This window comes from Lissotriton vulgaris, chromosome 10 (assembly GCF_964263255.1).
Source record: "Lissotriton vulgaris chromosome 10, aLisVul1.2, whole genome shotgun sequence".
Lineage (NCBI taxonomy): Eukaryota > Metazoa > Chordata > Amphibia > Caudata > Salamandridae > Lissotriton > Lissotriton vulgaris.
The window spans coordinates 937,344,870-937,366,914 of record NC_141698.1 but is presented as its reverse complement, the minus strand read 5'-3'; the positions used below and the strand labels follow the sequence as shown (position 1 = coordinate 937,366,914).

Sequence of the window (22,045 nt, the reverse complement as noted above, 5' to 3'; positions counted from 1 at the left end):
GAGCCCTGGAAGGAGGTGGGATGAGTAATCAAGGCAACCATTTCCAAGTGAGATAGTGTGAAAGATTATGCCGTGCAAAGGCGTTGCAGTTTGCATATGTGCCTTGGTAATATCACTGTTAGCTAGACAGAAGACCTCTATGATAAAAGCATTGGACCACATGACACCAGTAATTCAAAATGTTTTTGCAACAGCCTGGTCAGGACCAGCCTAAGGTCCCAGAAGGCCCATGTGGCGCCTAACTGGAACAAATATATCAGGTCCATCAGATGTATTGACAGCATCATTGATAAATAGGCCTGCTTTTGTAGGCTCCAACAGCAGCCAGTCAAATATTGCTGGAGTCCACCTGCAAACCAATCTTTAACTGGAGATGCAAATAAGGTGTCTTATTGACATACAGGACAGGTATTGCCACATCTCCCAGAGACAGAATCTCAGACATTTACTCTTACTGAGATTTGGGAGAGTACTTCCAAGCAGCTGATCTGATGTCCAGATTCTCAGAGACCCAGATGTCCAAAGGCTAACTAAGCAGTAGGCATGCTCTCCTGCCGAGCTAAAGTATGCAGTGGTGCAGCCCTCACTCTTTCCATAAACCATTTCTTCCTCTACTGGAGGCAGATTTGGTCAACTCCGATAATCCAAAAATGAGACAATAAAAGGATTTCACTATTTGCGACATAAGACCTATTTTTAAAAGTTCTACACTGAATTACAATGTTGGCATCAAACACACAGTGTGAGGAAAGTACACATACCAATAAATTGCTGAAGTAGCTTGAGTGGCAATGGTTTTGCTAAATTACACTGCAGCTACTTGGATTCAGTCTGTACAGCTATTTTTAACTTCAATACTATTCGAAATACTTGCTGACATTATACGTATTTATTTTACTACATAACTGTCAACGCTCATTTTATAGATCATTCAAGGATGGAAGCTGTGTCTGCTCTGACTCCACCTGATCCAGTAGCATACAGTGTAAAACATTGCTGCAGCAGGTTTTTCATACAGGAATCTATCACAATCATCTTATCTTAATAACAGACCACGAGTTTATTTCCAATTCAGTTAAATGTATAACAAATGCTTATCTTCCAGCAAAGTGATTCGGTATTGTAAACTACTAGCACCACGTTTCCTGAATTCTGTGCCCTGCATCCACCAAAACATAATCTGCAACTTAATCAGACTGCCCCAAAAACTTCAAACAAACTTCTGACCACACTACCTGGCCATGATGCGGAGAGTGATTAAATCACATCAGTGTGCTGCTTATGCTTAGAAAAAAATCACACTTGTAATCAGAACTGTGCAAATCAGTGTATAGGCAATGTACTAGGCAAAAGGGAAACAGCACTAATCCAGAAGGGATTTCTTTAACGTTTAAATGAGCGCCGAAAACTTTTTGAATAATATTATATAACTTCAACATCCGTGTCATTCGGATATTTATCTCAATCCCAAAAGCAACATGCATTTACAAAGGTTTGTCGCTTAAAAAGCAGCTTACAAAAGAGAAGAATCTTTGATGGCCTTCCCCTTATCTATATAATCAAAGCTATGGACTTATTTATCACAATCAGGACATCTCAAAGATACATTAAAATAGATGAAATCTTAGAAAGAATGTTGTTTGGAGTATTAACAGAAGGACCTTAAGGAAGGTTATCTTGCATCTGTAGATCAGCTATGACAAATGCATATTTGCCTCGACAGACGAGCCCTTGCTGCGGTTACAATTAACCTCCCGAAAAGGTCTTCTCTGGCAAAGACAAAAACAAACAATACCTGACTTACCCTACCAAACCTCTGAATACAAATTTCTGATGCGAGTAATCAACAATTCTTCTCTATATTAGAAAAGTCTAGGGCCTTCCACACACTCAGGCATGCCTACACCAAGCAGTAGGACATTAGCACAACCAAAGGCAGGAGCTTGGTAATCTAATACTAATGCTCCACACGACAACAAAGCTTGTCATGTACAACTAAGAAAGCATCCAACAAGGCGCAAAACAGAAAACCCCAATTTTTTTAAATACTGCCATCTGAATAAAACGCATTGTTTGAAATGTAACCTTTAAAATATAACTTATGGCAACAAACTCCCGAGTAGACGAAGAACACTGCCTCAGACCAGAGACTGAAATGCACACTTCTTACAGTAACAAAAAAAATCCCGAATCACGTTACCTGGAGTGGCAAGCAAAAAATGCTTGCCGCAGCCTCTCTGATTTGTACATTCTAAGACCAGTGCCCTCCGTAGATCCAGCTGCCATGCATTAATCTTGGGACCGGTTTGTGCCTTTCAGGCCATGGCAACTTTACGCTTAACCAAGCCCAGAGCAATATCCAGAAATGTGCTCAGATTCTTACGGGACGAGCTGCGTCTTGTGACTCCCAACAGGAAGTGGAGGGGTTCCACCACTACCCGCGCGCCTGCCGCATCTGTGAGCACAGTGGCCACCTCAGACCAAAATATTTGAATGCTAGTGCAAGTCCAGACCATGTGCGTAAAAGTGGCTCCCCGGTCTAGACATCTGGGGCATACGTCCATGGCAGTAGGGTACATGGGGGGGGGGGGGGTAAGGTACATGTGGTGAAGGTAATGGAATTGAATATATATTTTACCCTAGCGTTGACCGAGACAGTTTTGGGTTGGTTAAGACACTGCTGCCATTGTTGATCAGTCAGGGTAGTGGACAGTTCGCTATCCCAGTACGCTTGCAGCGTCGCCAATGCAGGAGAATTGTCTAGTCTAAGGGAAGTCTATATGGCTGTTATGGCTCGTCGACCGCGACCATGCGTGAGCAGTGTGTGTAGTAGGTGCGAAATGACCGGTTCTAACCGATCAGTGTTACATGCCTACAAGGAAAAGCGTGTCAGTAAGGCATGTAGCAGGAAGGAGCCCGGTGGCACTCTATATGTATCTACTAACCCCTCAAATGTTAGTAACTGCGAGCCCGCATACATGTCCCACCATTTGTCCAGTCTGCTCTCCCTCCACACCTCCAGTTCCGGGCGTCCATGAGATGTTCATACTTACAAAGAGTTACTTAATTCTTGTACTCATCCTTAAGGACTCTAACAGCAATAGAAGGATACATCTTCACAAAAAGCAGATTTCATATCTAGGGATCCCGAGTGATGTCATACAAAGAGCAAGTCGGAGTTATCAGCAAGGTAGAGAGTATCTTTGAAGTGGTAAATGCAAACCTAAACTCTTATAAATAAGCATTTGCAATGCAATAGGTCGCGCAGCATTAAAGTTTGAGTTATTGGCATTGTAAATGACAATGCTTTGCATAAATTCTTTTTTATTAGCAATTGGTATATAAACATTGTTTGTGAATGGTTAGCTGGTGAACTTGTATTACTGCTTATACTAGACATGTTTCTGCAGCGCCCATACAGACTTGCATGGCTTCGGTGTGCTATAGGTTGTGCAGCCAGCAGCCTCCTTTCCTCCGTGGTCCCGAAGGAGGTTGAGATGCTGTGTTACTGCTACCTCTATTAACACTTTTTTTTAAATTTATTTTTTTAATGCGATTTTATATAGCGCGAACTTTACCCGAAGGTGTTAGAGCGCTTTACATGAGAATCAGTTGCAAAACATAAGGTCTAAGCATTACGTGCGTTACATAAAAGATACAAACAGAAAAAATTGCAAATGTACAAGATGTAAAGTCACACAAAGAAGAGACTGGTGATTAGAGTAGATATATATATATATATATATATATATACATACACACATATACACATACTTGGGGAAGGGCTATGAATTGATATACTACAAAGGTCTACGCATATTAGACGGTGTATATGCGCATTGCGCAGTTTGTCACGGCTTCTGGGCGCTATAGAAGGCCCAGCCTCCTCCCCACCTCAGTCCTATGGTTCTGTCTCAGGGCGGGTGACATGACGCGTGTGATGCTGTATTACCACTGCGATCACCAACCTCAACACACCTCTGTCTAGGAATCCAGCGCCGTCACCTTGTGGGTTTCGGTTCACCGAGTCGGGCGTCCTTCACGAGGTGCTATATCTTCTCAGATGACACTCACTCTTCCTGGAGCGGACGCACCTCGAGGCATGGCCGCATGTTGCCTACGTGATGGAAGGGTAGGTGGGGCATAGGGAACACACGTGGAACAGCAGCACACCACAGAATCTACGGTGGATTTGTTGCACAAACAGACAAGCATACACAGAACACAAATAGAGACAGACGCACAACAGACACAAAGACACATTCCCTCAATGGCAAATGACTCGGGCAAACATAGCCAGACACAAATACCCACAAAAAAACACAGACTCAGAAACACACAGGGCAAAATCACAAAGTCGCACTCATACGCACACATACATGCAGACACAATCAGAAGCACAAACACCCACAATCAAAATATTACGAGCCAGGAAGGCGCCAGAGACTGAATACAGAAGGTGTAGTGCCTGTCTGTGGTGCAGCACCCGGAGTGAGTGTTCTCTCGAGTGGGGCGAGGGCTCATTTTGTGGCAGGGCCACCCCCCGCGGTAAGGTCTGAGGTGGGGGCGAACCGGGCCGCTGGAGATAGGGGTGACAGTTGGCAATGGAATAGGGATATCAAAAGGGGGGAGGAAGAGGTAGTGCTGCGTGGCACCGTGGTGGGCACGTCCTCCTCATGCAAAAGTAACTGTAATCAAAAGGGTCCACCTCAAGGGTTTTTTTTTTGTATGTATCCTGATGTCTCTGGAATACACACATTTGTTTAAAATACCCCTCACACACCAAAAGGGCCCTTGGTGTCATGCTTCATCATCGGGGTCTTCCCGCCCGGCTGCCGGACGGGGCAGTGCTGCGACAAGCGACTACGCTGGAGCACCTTTTTAAATGTGGGTGCTATGTGAGTGGATAGGAGTGAGTGTCAGTGGGGTCAGGAGTGATATAAAGGGGATGTTAAAAAATACCTGGCCTAGTGATAAAAAAACTATTTAATAAACACTGGCTGGTATTGTTAAAAAACGTGAAGTCGGAAAGAGTAAGCGGGATTATGAGCTTACTTTCCTGTGTGGGTCGACATGTTTCGGGGCGCCATGCCCCTTCGTCAGGACCGGGGTAGGAGATCCCCCTGTCACTCACTAGAGTCGCGCCACAATGGGTGTATTTACAAAAAAGTGAAAAACTGTGTATGGATTCAGAATTAATATTCTAATACACATCCCTTACTAAACAAGATACTTATGTAGTATGCCTGAAAAGACAAGAGCACTGTATTAATAATGCGCGGATCCCAAAGCGCTTATACCCAAGTACCTGTAAGAAGAAGTGGACAAACATACATATAGCCGTTGTCCATCCCTAGGAAATACAGTGCTCTTCTAAATCCATACACATAGTTTTTCACTTTTTTGTAAATACACCCATTGTGGCGCGACTCTAGTGAGTGACAGGGGGATCTCCTACCCCGGTCCTGACGAAGGGGCATGGCGCCCCGAAACATGTCGACCCACACAGGAAAGTAAGCTCATAATCCCGCTTACTCTTTCCGACTTCACGTTTTTTAACAATACCAGCCAGTGTTTATTAAATAGTTTTTTAATCACTAGGCCAGGTATTTTTTAACATCACCTTTATATCACTCCTGACCCCACTGACACTCACTCCTATCCACTCACATAGCACCCACATTTAAAAAGGTGCTCCAGCGTAGTCGCTTGTCGCAGCACTGCCCCGTCCGGCAGCCGGGCGGGAAGACCCCGATGATGAAGCATGACACCAAGGGCCCTTTTGGTGTGTGAGGGGTATTTTAAACAAATGTGTGTATTCCAGAGACATCAGGATACATACAAAAAAAAACCTTGAGGTGGACCCTTTTGATTACAGTTAGTTGACAATGGAAGCCTGGCCGGGCGGGGGTCGTCAGACGGGAGTCTCCGTCCCTGCTCGGGAGATTAGTGCGTCTCCCTCGCCACATTCCCCGCAGTCCTGCCAGCTCGCACAGCCCCCCGCCTCCACCCATGAATCATGGGCTTGTCACCCTGCACCAGGCCAGAGACACAGACACCGCTGTAGCACGTTTATAGCACTTTAAGTGGCGGGTGGACTGGCCACTTCATGGTGGTGGGGTGCCTGGGATTGAGGTAGCGCTATGAGGGTCTTCAGATCTCTCCCAGGCGCTCATGCGACACTTCGTGAAGAGACAGGCAGGTACTGCGTGTCTCTCAACACATTTCTTACTCACACGTGCACCTCCAAGGACCGCGGTGCTGTAGTAAGTGAAACAAAGCACCCTGAAACCTCTGGTTCAATTACGCGCTATATAGGAACCCACAAATAAATAAATACACCCAAAAAAAAAAAAAGAAGGCCCTCCCCCATGACCCCCAGTCTGATGCATGAGATAAGCAGAGTACCCCATAAATATTTATGCTATTATAGGGAGATCATAGAGGCATTTATTAGAACTTAGTCTATATAATGCAACCTAAAATAATCACGTTTCAACTGACATCTATGGAATGAATGGGATTCTGTCTATACTGCAATGACACCTAAGAACCAATGATCTACCGAGAAATGTACACGAGATGTGGCAAAGAGTTAATCACTTTAATTGTGGTACTCACGTCTAATCCTCACTTCCCTACTTGAAAATGGTTTTTCACACTGGACAAATCACTTCATCTCTTGTACTTACATTTTTTTAGCATCCAAATTGGGAATATTTGTACAACAGGCTACTGACCATTTATACGTGCTGGGTCAGAAAAATACAACCGGTATTTATAAAAAGAAACATCCAAATGTGTAAAGCTTCCCGATGAGTCTGAACAAACTCCTGCATTGTGGAAGCTGTGGTCTTAGTGCAGTTCAAATGAATCAACCAGACCAGCTCTCTTGAAACGAATTGTTTGTAAAAGGAAAGTCCAGGACTGGAGAGATGTGTCCCAGTGACATGGAGTTCTCTGTATCCATGTATGCACGGCTGGCATCTCTGTGGGTTCGATGCATAAAATAATTCACTTAATGTGTTTGCTGTAAACATCTACTCTGTTTTTAAAACTGGACAGAAGCCCTGCTTTTCTCAGATCCTCGGCTGATACTAGGAATCATTTCTATGTGAAACAGCTTAATACCGGTCCTGCGGCTGCTAAGTACGCTTCCATTTCTCAAAACAAGTGCAAGAACAAGACGTGCAGGACGAGTGCCGGTCCGGCGAGAAGGGGCGGGACTGCGAGAGCCGATTCAGACGCGCGCCTTCGGAATGGGCTGCGCGACGTCACGTGAGCCGTCTACAGTAGAAGCTCACGAGCGCGACCCGATCCGAAGGCGCGCGTCTGAATCAGACACCGCCATAGGGAATGCGTCTCCCCTCGTCGTTTTTCGGCTGAGACGCTGACTATAGTTCTCACTGCGAGAACGCGCTAAGCGCATTCGTCGTAGCGAGACCTAAAAAGGCCATCATGAAGTATGTTCTGAATAGGGTCTCAGTTGTCAGACTGCCCTTTGACTTAATCTATTAGCATAACAATGAGATAAGTGCATAGGTTAGTTATTTAGAACTAATTGGAAGTAGGGGGGACAGCAGGGCTATGGAACAGGTCAGGAAATGGAAACATTCTGTATAGTTTGTCGGGATATGTGCTACATTTTGGAAGATTGGCAAGTTTAAAAGATAATGCTTTCATGCCTGGAGCAGGAGATAGTTGATCTGATCAGAAAAGTTATTTGGGAAGGAACGAGAGACAAAACTCAAAGGTTTCTCATACTCCCACTAGTTATGTATTACTAGCAATGTTTACTCATCTATTTACTATTTCTAAGTCTGCATCAGAAAGAAACACCCCCAGTAAAGTGTTGAGTCAAAATGAACGGACCCTCACTCAAAGACAAAATGTGTTGTTATTAAGGGTACTTGCCCAACTAATTGCTCAAACAATTATTCACAAAAAAATTACCATATAAAGATAATATATGGACAGATAGTGATTCACTGAATCAACTTCGAAGGTCTGTGAAATCAAATAGGATGCAAACGTGAAAAAGACAACATGACAGGGAATGTTAGCCCAGAGGTCTTCAACTAGTTAATGATAGCTCTCTAATTACCTGCAAGTAACTCTTCTGTGTGCTGCCCTGCCTACTAAATTGAAGATTTTGATTGGTTACTTTGGAATGTGTACCAAAATCGAAGTGTGTATATTTGGGGCGTAAATGTGTGTATTTTCATAACTAATATGCTGATGCTAGGAAAAATGATTGAATTTCCAAAATATATGTAAAACTTATGTGAATTTGTAAAGCGCAGTTATTCACCTGAGAGGGTATCCAGGCGCTGAAAAGGGCAGGCCTTAGTGGGAGAGGGGGGTGGTCATAGAGAAGATCATGCCAGTTTCGTCTAGAAGAGCCATGTCTTGAGGTTCCTTCAGAAGTCAACGAGGGAGGGGGAGGTTCTGATGTGTTCTGGGAGGTAGTTTGTCTAGTGTTCAGTGGGATCCACTTGAAACTGCATTTGTAGGATGCGTATGCATGATGAGGAGATGACACTGATCTGTCTGCTCATGGAGAGGTTGGTGTCCAGCATGATACTGAGATTTTCGGTATGGTCCGCAGGGGAGGTTCTTGATTGGTGAACCACATAAGGTGTCATGGGGAGGGGTTGAGGCCGAAAACTTTGGGTTTGACTGTGTTGAGCTGGAGCCAGTTGTTTTTCATCCAAGCAATGAAGTTCCTCGTGCAGTTGGCGAAGTTTGCGTTGGCGGTGCTGGTCGAGTCGGTAAGGAGAGGTTGAGATGTGAATAGATTGCATTGAATACTTTATTGATGACGTGGACTCTGGCAATGTCCCCAAGGGGCGCCGTGTAGATATTGAAGAGTGTTGGCCTGACTAAAGAAGTGTGTGGTGTGTGGAAGGGGGGGTTGGAGTCTAACTCGTTGAGTTATGTCCATCTGCAGATACCCAGGTGCTGAAGCTTTCCGATGACTGACTTGTGGAAGACAATATTGAAAGCTGTGGAAAGGTCAAGGAGAATAAGAGCCTCAGTTTCTCTCTGGTCGAGGATGCTTCTGATGTAAATCGGTGGCTGCAATGAGACCTGTCATTAGTGGTTCTAGTTGGTGCAAAAGCCTGATTGAGAGCGGTCTAGGGAGAGAATTAAGTTCCAGGCGTTTGCGGATATCAGAATATATTCATGTGGCGTTGGACACATATCACTAACATTAACTTGGTCCCAGAGCACTGTAACTATGGCTGTTATGTATTACCCATGCAGAAGTATTCCACATTGAGAAAGCATGTTTAGTTTTTGCTAAGACAGTGTGCAAGAGCTATCGCTTTCGAGAGACATGGTGTACAACAAGGGGCTTCAAGCCACCCCCCCCCCCACTTCTTACCATTTGTTGACTTCACTGGCGCTCTTATTGGCAGCCACCTAATTGGCTAGCGCATGCCGGCATCACTACGCCTTCTTTCGTGTGGAGCATGGACGAACTACTAATTGTTTAATCTTGATTAGTATTCGTTCACTGCTCAAGCTGTGATTGAGGTCCTACTTTAATTTTTTTCCTTCTTCCTCTGTTGGCCTTGTCAGTGTTGCTTTTTCCCTGCCAAACAGTGTAGGAGTGCAAGGACCACTTGCACTACTTCCGAAGCCACTCCAATGGGAGTATAGACTCCTGTAATAAACTTTCTTTTCTGGGTAATCAAGGTAGAGGAAGTTTAGGAAAAGTAGTCAGTAGTAATCCGATTTAGAATCCATTTATTTGTTGGGTCACATATTATATCATAGTGACCATTTGGCAGAACAATGCATTAAATTTGATTTTCAATAACATCCATTTATCCACATATTATCCCTATGCATTTCGGGACAGAGCCCTTCGTCAGGGGATGGTGGACGATCTGAAAATCAACATATCTATATCAGGAGGGAGAGCTGACTTCCACAAAGTACATCTCACGTGTCTGGAGGTTAAAGTGCGGGTGTTAGTGAACAGAATCACTGGGTTCACGGGTTAATCATGGTTAAAGTTCAATAGTGGGTGCTTAGTAGAGAACTGGCGCGAAAAACAGATAAACCGAGCAAAGAACTCAGAACAATGTATCCAAGGTTAAGAGCAAAACGATAAACACAAACGTTGTGTGACAGTCACCCGTGTATTAAGACCGAAATCCAGGTGTACTCAGAAAGAACAAAATATGCTAGTGTACTCAAGTGAAGCAGTCCATACATGTAAAAGGCACCAAGTTGCTTACCAGATGTCAAGAGTAGCAGCGCACGACATACTTCTCTATCGTGGGTCGGTGTTCGATGTAAAACGCTGAAATACATAGAGTGCGAAGATAAAAAACGGACTAGCGTGAATGTTAGTAAACAAGCCGGTGACACCAACGTGAAGGATTATCAAAATGTGACAAATGACAACAACCACGGCCTGATGGTAAAAACGAGGGTTAGATCTGGAACACTGTTGGTCAAAATGAATAGATTAACAATTGCGTGAATATAAGAGAGTATAACAGTATAAACCGATAACGGCTGCCATCTTGGGACGGTCAATCACACTACCTTAGTTGTGGTAGTACCATAAGGAACCATTATATTACACATGTGTGGACTACAAAACCCTATGTAAATGTGATAGTAATATATATCAATAAAAATCATATTTATAATGAAAAGAACGGGTAAGTAAAGGATATTAAGAGGAAGGAGAAAATAAACAGTAGAATGGGGGTGAAAGGGAAAGTAGACAGTCATAGTACAAATGAAAAAGTGGAACCAAAGGTAAAGGAGAAAAGGCACGAGAGGGTAACAGACAGTATAAAGGGTAAGACAGAACAAGATGAGCACGAAATGGGAAAACCAGGGTGAACGTGTGGGAACAGTTGAGGTAGTAGAGTGTATTTACAATGAGACAACAAATCATTACAGGAAACAACTATATTCAAGTCTGTCATTAAGACCTTTGGGCTGGCCAGCATCAAGTCTCTTAATCCAAATGGTTTCTCTCTGGAGAAGCCTTTTTCTGTTATCAACGCCTGGTCTCAGCGGTACAATCTCTAACACAAGGAACCTCAGTTGACTCACATTATGCTGGTGTATGGTAAAGTGAGCCGCCAATGGTGCTTTGGTGGTTTTGTTTCTGATAGTCTTTTGTGCTCCGTCAAGCGAACCTTAATTTTTCTTTTGGTTTTACCTACATAAGGTAATCCACAAGGACACTTCAATAGATACACTGCATTCTTGGAGTCACAAGTGGCATTAGTTAATAGTTTGATAGCTTTACCGGATGATGGGTGATTAAGGGTATTCCCAGGGATGATGATGTGGCAGTGACTGCAGTTTAGACACGGTTTGGTACCTGAATAGTGGATAGAAAGATCAGTGGGTTCAGTCTCTAAGATGTTCTTGATGTTTTTGGCTCTCTGGTAAGCAAATAGTGGTCTGTGGTTAAAAATGCCCTGAAAGTCTGGTTCATGTCCCAGCTTTTTAGGATAATGTTCTTGATGACGGTGCTTCTTGTGGAGTATTTAGATACAAAAACCGGTCTCTGTGCACTGGTGGGTTTGATGTGTGAAGACAGAAGATCCAAACGAGTTTTGGTTGCCGCACGATCTTTGGCTGTTTGTAGTGTTTGTTCGGGATATTTCCGATCTCTGTATCTTTGGAGTATTTTTTGTTCAGATGTTTCGTAGGCTTCTGGTTCAGAACATATCCTTTTGGCTCTTAGTAACTGAGAATATGGTAAATGAGTTTGAGAGGTAGGATGGCAGCTGGTAAAGAGCAGAGCATTGTTTCTGTCTGTTTTGACAAATAGATTTGTGGTGAGTTTGTTGTCCAGTAATGTGACCTGAACATCCAAGAACGGTAGGCTGCGAGGGCTGATGGTGTGCGTAAACTCAATATGATCATCAAGATCATTGATGTATTTCAAGAATTCTGTAATTTCATCAGGTTGACCAATCCAAATTAGAAAGATGCCATCTATGTATCTCCATAAATTCAGGATGTTGTTTAACCATTTGTTGTGACTCAAAATGTGATCAAGTTCCATACGGTGCATGAAAAGGTTCGCGTAGCTGGGGGCTGCGCAATTACCCATTGATGTACCCACGAGTTGAAGATAATAGTCATTGTTCCAAGAAAAATAGCTGTGATACAATGTGAACTGAATAAGTTCAAGTATCAGAACTTTCAAATCATCATCGATCGGATGGTTGAGTAAAAAAGATTCAATGGCTTCAATGCCCCTATTGTGTGGGATCGATGTGTATAGAGCACATATGTCAATTGTCACCAAGGTGTATAGAATGTCAGGCTCCAGTGTGACATGCTGGAGACGATTCAAGAAATCCGTTGTGTCACGTAAGTAAGTTGACATAGATTTGACAATATCTTGAAGATATAAGTCAATGAACTTTCCAGTGGGTTCATGGATGGAGTTTTTGGTTGAAATTATAGGACGAAAAGGTGGGTGGTTCAGATTTTTATGAAGTTTAGGGAGCATGTGTATACTGGGACATTTTGGATGAGGTTGTGTCAGGTATTTGTGATCTTTATCCGTGATAGTTCCCATTGACAATGCTTTGTCTAGAATGGCTTTAAGTATGTTAGAAAAAGCTTCGGTAGGATCACTTGGTAATTTCATATACAAATTCATATCACTGACGTGGTCACTGACAATTTTGGTGTAAAAATCACTGTCCATTACTACAAGCGCACCCCCTTTATCCGCTTTGCTGCAAATGATGTTAGGATTGTTAACAATTTGGTTCAGTGCTCTTGATTCCCTGCGGTTGAAGTTGTTACGTTTGGGGTTAGGTTTTTTGAAGCAATCTTTGATGGAGTTCAAGGTGATCGTTTCATATGAATCAAATATTTTGTGACTCACTGGAGCCACAAAAGTGCTTTTGCTTCTTAACTCTTTGCACGCATGTTCAACTGGAATGTTAGTAGGAGGACACACATTGGTAAAGAAATGTCGAAGTCTTAAGGTACGCATAAACTTGTACAGACTTATTTCAGTTTCCAATTCAGAGGTATTGTATGTTGGGACAAAAGTTATTCCACGTTCAAGGGTGGACAGTTGTAATTGAGATAGTCTTGTCTTTGAAATTTTGATCACAAGGGTTTTTTGCTCCTGGTCGCCTGGGCTATCGGTGTGGTTTTTTCTTTGGCGATTGCTACTCCGCCTGGTTCGACGTTGACAGTTTGGCCTGTCTCTAAAAAAGAAACACCAGATGTTGAGGCCGCAGTTTGAGGAACATTTTCAGATGGTTTAGGCGGTGCAGTACTCCTGAATGACCTTCCATAGTTAGTGTTACCTCTTTGTGAAGTGGAACCGTCGGTGGAACTCCCTTCATCTGAAGAAGGGTTACTGTAAGGTTTTTGTTGTCTGCGTTGGGCGTAAACCTCAGCCCAACTATAAACCTCCCCCAGTTTATAGTCCATGGTGTCGCGTTTATATTTTCTGATTTTTCTGTCATTCATTTCTTTTGTGTATTTATCGAGTTGAATGTTGATATCTGCAAGGGCTTTATCAAGTTCTTCTTTGGGCATGTTATCAAGGTTACGTTGGATTTGTGTTATTTCTTTCTCCAAATCGTCGATGACTTTCGAAAGTTCTTCAACTATAAGTAGAATTAGGTCCAATGAACATCTGTTCAGGATGGCGTACCATCGTTCCGTGAATTTCGGATTGTTCCGACAGAGTTGGCTTCAAGGCGATGCGTAAACCTCTCGGAATACGTTGGTCTTTGTGATATCTAATTAAAGTTCCAGCATGTAAGCGTTGGTTAATGATTCTTTTAGAGGTGTAAAGTAGTTGTCTCAACATACTTGGGTTGGAAAAGGTGCTCGTGGAAGAGGGATCAACTTCCTGAATCAGAGAGTAAATGCGGCTGGTTCCTTCTGGGGTAAAACCAAATGTGTCAGCCCGATTGGCTGTAGTGCTGGCGATTTCTTCGTAAGACATTTTGGGATGGGTGCCCGCCAAAATTGGCCAGAGGCCAGGAGTACTGCACCGCCTAAACCATCTGAAAATGTTCCTCAAACTGCGGCCTCAACATCTGGTGTTTCTTTTTTAGAGACAGGCCACACTGTCAACTTCGAACCAGGCAGAGTAGAAATCGCCAAAGAAAAAACCACACCGATTGCCCAGGCGACCAGGAGCAAAAAACCCTCGTGATCAACATTTCAAAGACAAGACTATCTCAATTACAACTGTCCACCCTTGAACGTGGAATAACTTTTGTCCCAACATACAATACCTCTGAATTGGAAACTGAAATAAGTCTGTACAAGTTTATGCGTACCTTAAGACTTCGACATTTCTTTACCAATGTGTGTCCTCCTACTAACATTCCAGTTGAACATGCGTGCAAAGAGTTAAGAAGCAAAAGCACTTTTGTGGCTCCAGTGAGTCACAAAATATTTGATTCATATGAAACGATCACCTTGAACTCCATCAAAGATTGCTTCAAAAAACCTAACCCCAAACGTAACAACTTCAACCGCAGGGAATCAAGAGCACTGAACCAAATTGTTAACAATCCTAACATCATTTGCAGCAAATCGGATAAAGGGGGTGAGCTTGTAGTAATGGACAGTGATTTTTACACCAAAAGTGTCAGTGACCATGTCAGTGATATGAATTTGTATATGAAATTACCAAGTGATCCTACCGAAGCTTTTTCTAAAATACTTAAAAAGCCATTCTAGACAAAGCATTGTCAATGGGAACTATCACGGATAAAGATCACAAATACCTGACACAACCTCATCCAAAATGTCCCAGTATACACATGCTCCCTAAAATTCATAAAAATCTGAACCACCCACCTTTTCGTCCTATCGTTTCAACCAAAAACTCCCTCCATGAACCCACTGGAAAGTTCATTGACTTATATCTTCAAGATATTGTCAAATCTATGTCAACTTACTTACGTGACACAACGGATTTCTTGAATCGTCTCTAGCATGTCACACTGGAGCCTGCCATTCTATACACCTTGGTGACAATTGACATATGTGCTCTATACACATCGATCCCACACAATAGGGGCATTGAAGCCATTGAATCTTTTTTACTCAACCATCCGATCGATGATGATTTGAAAGTTCTGATACTTGAACTTATTCAGTTCACATTGTATCACAGCTATTTTTCTTGGAACAATGACTATTATCTTCAACTCGTGGGTACATCAATGGGTAATTGCACAGCCCCCAGCTACGCGAACCTTTTCATGCACCGTATGGAACTTGATCACATTTTGAGTCACAACAAATGGTTAAACAACATCTTGACTTTATGGAGATACATAGATGACATCTTTCTAATTTGGATTGGTCAACCTGATGAAATTACAGAATCCTTGAAATACATCAATGATCTTGATGATCATATTGAGTTTACGCACACCATCAGCCCTCACAGCCTACCGTTCTTGGATGTTCAGGTCACATTACTGGACAACAAACTCACCACAAATCTATTTGTCAAAACAACAGACAGAAACAATGCTCTGCTCTTTACCAGCTGCCATCCTACCTCTCTCAAAACTCATTTACCATATTCTCTGTTACTAAGAGCCAAAAGGATATGTTCTGAACCAGAAGCCTACGAAACATCTGAACAAAAAATACTCCAAAGATACAGAGATTGGAAATATCCCGAACAAACACTACAAACAGCCAAAGATCGTGCGGCAACCAAAACTCGTTTGGATCTTCTGTCTTCACACATCAAACCCACCAGTGCACAGAGACCGGTTTTTGTATCTAAATACTCCACAAGAAGCACCGTCATCAAGAACATTATCCTAAAAAGCTGGGACATGATCCGTTATGAACCAGACTTTCAGGGCATTTTTAACCACAGACCACTATTTGCTTACCAGAGAGCCAAAAACATCAAGAACATCTTAGAGACTGAACCCACTGATCTTTCTATCCACTATTCAGGTACCAAACCGTGTCTAAACTGCAGTCACTGCCACAACATCATCCCTGGGAATACCCTTAATCACCCATCATCCGGTAAAGCTATCAAACTATTAACTAATGCCACTTGTGACTCCAAGAATGCAGTGTATCTATTGAAGTGTCCTTGTGGATTACCTTATGTAGGTAAAACCAAAAGAAAAATTAAGGTTCGCTTGACGGAGCACAAAAGTACTATCAGAAACAAAACCACCAAAGCACCATTGGCGGCTCACTTTACCATACACCAGCATAATGTGAGTCAACTGAGGTTCCTTGTGTTAGAGATTGTACCGCTGAGACCAGGCGTTGATAACAGAAAAAGACTTCTCCAGAGAGAAACCATTTGGATTAAGAGATTTGATGCTTGCCAGCCCAAAGGTCTTAATGACAGACTTGAATATAGTTGTTTCCTGTAATGATTTGTTGTCTCATTGTAAATACACTCTACTACCTCAACTGTTCCCACACGTTCACCCTGGTTTTCCCATTTCGTGCTCATCTTGTTCTGTCTTACCCTTTATACTGTCTGTTACCCTCTCGTGCTTTTTCTCCTTTACCTTTGGTTCCACTTTTTCATTTGTACTACGACTGTCTACTTTCCCTTTCACCCCCATTCTACTGTTTATTTTCTCCTTCCTCTTAATATCCTTTACTTACCCGTTCTTTTCATTATAAATATGATTTTTATTGATATATATTACTATCACATTTACATAGGGTTTTGTAGTCCACACATGTGTAATATAATGGTTCCTTATGGTACTACCACAACTAAGGTAGCGTGATGGACCGTTCCAAGATGGCCGCCGTTATCGGTTTATACTGTTATACTCTCTTATATTCACACAATTGTTAATCTATTAATTTTGACCAACAGTGTTCCAGATCTAACCCTCGTTTTTACCATCAGGCCGTGGTTGTTGTCGTTTGTCACATTTTGATAATCCTTCACGTTAGTGTCACCGGCTTGTTTACTAACATTCACGCTAGTCCGTTTTTTATCTTCGGCACTCTTTATGTATTTCCGCGTTTTACATCGAACACCGAGCCACGATAGAGAAGTATGTCGTGCGCTGCTACTCTTGACATCTGGTAAGCAACTTGGTGCCTTTTACATGTATGGACTGCTTCACTTGAATACACTAGCATATTTTGTTCTTTCTGAGTGCACCTGGATTTCGGTCTTAATACACGGGTGACTGTCACACAACATTTGTGTTTATCGTTTTGCTCTTAACCTTGGATACATTGTTCTGAGTTCTTTGCTCGGTTTTATCTGGTTTTCGCGCACGTTCTCTACTAAGTACCCACTATTGAACTTTAACCATGACTAACCCGTGAACCCAGTGATTCTGTTCACTAACACCCGCACTTTAACCTCCAGACACGTGAGATGTACTTTGTGGAAGTCAGCTCTCCCTCCTGATATAGATATGTTTATTTTCAGATCGTCCACCATCCCCTGACGAAGGGCTCTGTCCCGAAATGCATAGGGATAATATGTGGATAAATGGATGTTATTGAAAATCAAATTTAATGCATTGTTCTGCCAAATGGTCACTATGATATAATATGTGACCCAACAAATAAATGGATTCTAAATCGGATTACTACTGACTACTTTTCCTAAACTTCCTCTACCTTGATTACCCAGAAAAGAAAGTTTATTACAGGAGTCTATACTCCCATTGGAGTGCCTTCGGAAGTAGTGCAAGTGGTCCTTGCACTCCTACACTGTTTGGTTCAAATTGTCAGTTCCTACCGGCCGGGAGGGACTATTTCCTGGCACCCTAAAATACGATTACCAGCTTTTCATCATTTACCCTTTTGAACTTTTCTACCACGGAGTGCCGCCATCTCCTTATATTTTTGCTTTTTCCCTGCCGCCACTAGGCATCCCGGTGGCTTCTTCCCCTCCCTGGTTGTCCCATGTTGCTCCTTTCCCTCCCACCCAGTCAACTGTGTTGCTTCCTGTCCACTCACACCACCTTCTTAGTGAATCTTTGTCCCCTACCACTCACCTTCTCCATGTTGCTTCTTTTCCTCCCACCCCCCCTTGACCGTGTTGCTTCTTCCCTTAGACGCCACCCTTTTGTTGTCTCTCTTGCCGCCCGCCTCCAACAATTAAAAAAAACAAAAAAGGACCATGACAGTCTTAGCACTTCAGAATATGCATTTTCACAGCCTTTGGAGCACGCAGGATCTTCATCTCCTTTTTTTCCCAGAAACTGAAGCAGTAAAATTATGTTGATTGAAAGCCAAGATGTTGAACGTGCACTAAGAACCAAAACTCGAAGAAAAAAAAATGTAAGTCCTGCGGCTTGAACTGGTAAGAATAGTTCTTGTGGTATATTCAGATAACATTTACTGACACATACTGTCTTACAGCTTTAAAGCATTAGAAATAAGTGATATTTTTATTGCAACGGATACTTTGTCAAACTTAAAAGGGTAAAGAGAGCAGTTGCCAATACCAGCTTTTGAACTTGCAGTCCCATAGCGCACTAGGATGTCTTGATGTCTAATGAAAAGGTGATTTCACCCTTTATACCCTAAGGCTGGGTCAACACATCTGCAAATTATAATAATCTGTTACTTAGAACCCGTCTTTTTCATAACACCTTTACACTAAAATTCTATAATCCTTTACTTATTTTCTTGGTGCTCTCTTTAACGGTCTGTCTCCATGTGTGATTTCCGTTAACTAGCAGAGCAGCCGGTACCATGATTCATTGTGGCTGTTTTACAGGAACTACACAGATTTAGACCATTATAACACAAGCAGTTTTCCCACTGCCAATGCAAAATAAATTGCCTGTGTTGCTTTTTGATGGCAGGGTGGCCAATTCTCTATAACAAGGCATAGGGCAGTGCGCCTTTTTCCAGAGTTACATATTAATTCAGTTTGTACTATTTAGTCTAAACACAGGACCTAGCTACATGGTGGTCTGTTTTTCTGTAGTAACAACCCAAGACACTCATACAGTGATGTCGAAAAACATGAATTTCAACCATCATAGCTCCTCTCGGAAAGCTAGCCTATTTCAGCTATTGAGATTTCCAGTCAAGTCTTTGGGACTACATATTTTCCCCCCACTTTCACAAACAAGACACAAAGAGAATGTTTCAAGCAGATTGTGCATCCCAGCTTGAAATGGACATCCCCATATTGTAAACGTACCTCTGCTCTTTAACGTAATGGAAAACTGGCTCAGTGTTTAGCAGCGAGATACACAAACACTTTAAAGGCATTTTTTTTTCTTTATTTCTAACGCCGACTTCATAGGATTTTTTGTTTACTTTCAGACATGGTTGTACAACGGCTGTGCAACACTGCTAAAAAACATTGACATAGAAAATAGATATACACTCGGCGATAACTAGTGGTTTTGTTCATGCTGGTTTACATTTCTGCTGGCAAGTGCGGCTAATGCACTGAGGTCAACACTGCTGGCAATCTTGGATTGGGTGGAAGGTAAGGCAATCTTGTTTGATGTGACCCCTATTACATCACTAATAACATTGGAATCTCAGGTGATTTTCACTAAACATTGGTAGCTCTCACGATTGATAACATTGCAGACCCCTGTGGTGTCCCAGGAAAAAGAAGAGTTAACTCCTTCGACGCTCATGACGAGCTCAGCTCGTCATGGTGTACACCTCCATACACTCATGACGAGCTGAGCTCGTCATGAACAATGGGAATAAATGAGTGCCAGCACAGGAGGAAAATAACACTAGCATCGATGGTGTTAACCATGGGCTACTAAGTGCGCATACTGCACAAGGGGTCATTCAAAGGCTGCCGGCCGGTTCGAAAAAAAAGGCAGTATTTCTAAAGGCAGGATTACAGAAGTCATATAGAGAAGGGGCAAATATCCATTTAAAGAGCCACGTAAACCAACAGGGCCCTGGCAACTATATTAGTTACCCTCTCTTTTAAGAGGCACCGTTCTATGCTCTGGTATAATGATACAGGTCCCTCCCATCCTGTGTACACATTAAAACTCCATAGTCATGCGTCCGCATAGGAACAGAAAATAAAGCGGCGACTGATCATACTTTGGGGGGTATGTTTCGTATAATGCCCTTGACAAGCTGACATGAAGTGGTGGAGCGAGGGGGGCAGGTAAACAGCACTCCATTACTGTGCCCCACATGACCAACATCAGATAAATGACGTAACCTACATTGGGCATAGCGCAAAGGGGCTTTCTAACGGTCTAGTAACCAGAAACAGAAAATACCAAACTGGTGTAATGGTGGCTCATCCACATTCATTTCTCCTCCGAAAGAACCAGATTCTCCAATCGTTTTTGAAAACTCGAGAAAATCGTTTAAACACTACATACCAAACCTCTTGAAGCGCACTCATAAAAACACAAATGAACTAACTAAAACAAGTTCCACAGCGAGTTAAACTCGCATGCAAAGTAACTAAAACGCACCTTAGAGACCATGGCCTCAAAGCAGAAAATGCCAAGTCATGCATACAGTGGGTCGCCATGTTATGTCAGGATGCTGCTCTTCAAAGTACAAGTATCGGAGTAGAAACATTTGCACGGAGAACTAAACACGCCACACACGATCCACCATTTAAGGTAACACTGCACGAAGTTAAATTATAACTGTTATGCAACAGCTCGAAAAGCACAGTGTAGGTCTCTCGTTGGGAATGGGTCCCCTAGATCCCTTACTTCTGCGGCTTTTATTTTAGTGTGCACAATCAGGACAAGGCTGTTGTCTGCTCAGCCTACCCATAGCCCAGCCCAGCCAGCCTGAACACGGCGTAAGAAGTCATCTTACCTTCTGCAGGAAACTCCTCAAATTCGTCGTCCTCTTCCAGCAAACCCAGATCCACTGTCTGCTTTTTATCCGACATTTCTGCGTCCCCTCCGGTTTAGTATAGCTCTTCCTCTTCGCTGAACCATAGAGAGGAAAACAGCGGCGTAGAGTTGACGTGAAGCACGCGTAATACGTTAGAAATACACTCTATGACCGCCGCTGAGCATGATGGGATTTAGGATGACTGACCGAACGTGTTTTGGTAACCGCAATTTGTCAGCTTTCAGAGATTACTTAGTATGACTGATATATTTTTAAATAGTGCATGGTTTTAGAGTTACGTGTTATAATTGTGATTACCTGCAATTAAACGATTGTACTGCCACCTAAACTCTTTTGGAAGCAGTTACGCTCTGATTTTATTTATTCTGTTCGGATTTTATATAGCACGAACGCGTTCTAGGTGCATCAGAGCGATTTACCAACAGTCATTGTGAGACTATATTTGAGATACAGCAAAGGACAGAGAACAAGCATTTGCCATTCAATAGGTCTTGCATTTACGCTAGTGTGAGCTATTGGCATTGTAAATCACAATGCCTTTTATTTATGTTTTGGTTTTTTAATTTGGAGATGCAAAATTAGTTACACTTTCTGAGACCACAGAAAGTGTTTGGCAGGTTCAAAAAAACAAAGAATGAAAAAGCAGTGCATTATCTTGCAGATCATGGCTAAAAGACAGTCTCTCATCTCATTGAACTAATGAACTCAACATAGCTGCCAAGGTTTCGCATTGCAATGTGTGAAATTTTCATAATTTCAGTGTAATTATGAGTGACATTTCAATGACTATGAGTCACACTTTCTCGCAAGCAAAATCAAGCAATGAAGACCACGAAAACGTAAATATCAAGAATTGCACCCATTAGAGCAGAAGATGTTACAACTTTTGGAATGCACTAGAAACTGAAGCACCGAGTGCCCTTCTAAGCTGATTGTTATACAAAACGAGGACTCTGATCTGCACCACTCTCATTGAGAGTGTGCACCGCGCCACTGCAAACAAAAGAACATTTCTGTGTAGATTGCAGCAAAGTCAGTTATGGTAGTAGGGTCAGATTATCTGTTGAGAAACCGGCGCAGTGTGCCTGCCACTTTCTCACCTCAAACATAGAAAATAACATAATGACTGCTATAGTGGGGGCGGGTAGAGAAGGAGGCGGTTGAGGACTATTTTAAAGATTTGATGTCCTCACTTGAAAGCACCCATCATCGT

At 42.6% G+C, this 22,045-nt stretch overlaps 1 long non-coding RNA gene across 1 annotated transcript in view; it reads right to left on the bottom strand.

Annotated features, from left to right (window-relative positions):
- LOC147689036 (uncharacterized) overlaps positions 1-20,933 on the bottom strand; it is a 36,859-nt gene extending 15,926 nt beyond the window's left edge. Inside the window, exon 1 of the long non-coding RNA XR_015300717.1 lies at positions 20,791-20,933. This is a non-coding gene — a long non-coding RNA (uncharacterized LOC147689036). The remainder of the gene's footprint in view (positions 1-20,790) is intronic.
- Between the last annotated feature and the right edge of the window lie 1,112 nt (positions 20,934-22,045).